The following is a 1,700-nucleotide window of genomic DNA, read 5'->3' on the forward strand; positions in this document are numbered from 1 at the left end:
ACTTTCAATATTCTCCTCCAACACCATAACTCAAAAGCATCAAGTCTTCTTCAGTCTTCCTTATTCACTGTCCAGCTTTCATATGCATATGCTTATTGAAAATACCATGGCTTGGGCCAGGTAGACCTTAGTCCTCAACGTGATGTCTTAGCTATTCCAACACTTCAACCTGAAATGGTATTCTTGGGGATATTTGGGGAGACCGTCTGCCCTGGAAGCTAGCCTCCTTCCTAATCAATGCCCCTTCTTGAAGCTAATGTTGCTCTGCTTTCAGTTCTACACTGTTGCAGATGAAAGTTTAGAAACTGTCAGGCCTGAGTCTGAATCCGCTTGATGGGTAGAAGGTTCATTATGCCCCAGCTTAGAAAGGGTTCACTGAAGAGAGAGGCTCTGGGGATTTTATTCAGGAAGGAAGGGTCATTGTAAACTAACTGAGTCATAGAGGATAACTCAGTCATTGTGTATAGATGTGTGGAATGTGTAAATGCTTTGCTTGGTTGTTTAGATGACCAGAGCAGCTAGGACATTTAAAAGAAGGGAAGTATTGTTTTTGAGGATACTTTGACTTGCTCGACTGAGTCTTACCAAAATCAGAGTTTAATAAGATGCTTCTTAGTGATAGAATGTGGAATCAGCATTTCCGTCTTAGACTCTCACTTTAATAAAACAAATACTCAGCTCAGTTTGCAGTAATCCTAGTTCTCGGGGGTCTTTCATGACTACATTTTGAAATAAAATTTTGTTCAAAAGATTCCAACCAATCCCAGAGGTCAAATTGTGTCATTGAAGGGACACGTAGACTAGAAATGGCGCCCACAGGCTAGGATTTTCACAACTTTGGAGTCACATTGCCACCCACCTAGCCAGCAAGACAGGGCTACCACCAAGGCGAGACTGACGTGGTCCTGTAATTCTCATCACTATCCCAAATGTGACAAGACATTCCATAGGCTGCGTCCTTAAGCAAAGGAGCCTGGGTGGTCCAGTGGGTTAAATGTTGGGTTGCTAACCCAAAGGTTGGCAGTTCCAGTCCACAGCCGCTCCTCGGGAGAAAGATGCAACCGTCTACTCCTGTCGAGATTTTGTCTCAGAAACCCTCTGGAGCCGTCGTACCCTGTGCTGTTAGGTTCACGATGAATTGGAAATCAGCATCAACTTTGGCAGTGGGCCATCAAGGGACCACAGACCTAGTTAGTCTAGGGGTTCTCAAAACTGAGCATGCGAGAAGCATCTGCTGAAACCCGGATGCTGTTGAGTGCCGTTGAGTAGGTTCCAACCCTGTATAGGGTTTCGGAGGAGCAGCTGGTGAGCTTGAACCACCAACCTTGCAGTTCAAACTGACATTGCAGACCGGAGCATTAACCCGCAGCGCCACACCAGGGCTCCCAGATGGCTGGTGACAAAAGCCTTCTGGAATTAGCTCGTGGTAACTGTTGCACAAGTTCATTAAATTATGAAAAACCACTGAATTGTGAAAGTTACAAGGGTGAATTTTATGAGAATTAGTTTAATTAAAAAAAAGGACTGGGCCTTACGCAGCGATTCTGGAGCAGTAGAGGGTATGAGGAGGCCCGAGGGTGTACATTTCTAGAAAGTTCCTAGGTTTTGCTGGATTACACAGAGGAACACTGTCCGAGCCCATGACTCAACTCAAAACCTAAATAGGGGACAACAAACAAGATGGCGGATCGGGTGGACGT

The 1,700-nt window shown here is 45.2% G+C and overlaps 1 protein-coding gene across 1 annotated transcript in view; it reads right to left on the reverse strand.

Moving 5' to 3' along the window:
* Positions 1 to 1,700, reverse strand: part of NUP50 (nucleoporin 50kDa) — a 24,924-nt gene that overhangs the window by 3,460 nt on the left and 19,764 nt on the right. The gene's annotated exons all lie outside the window — the stretch shown is intronic.

Source organism: Chrysochloris asiatica, unplaced genomic scaffold (assembly GCF_000296735.1).
Source record: "Chrysochloris asiatica unplaced genomic scaffold, ChrAsi1.0 scaffold00097, whole genome shotgun sequence".
Lineage (NCBI taxonomy): Eukaryota > Metazoa > Chordata > Mammalia > Afrosoricida > Chrysochloridae > Chrysochloris > Chrysochloris asiatica.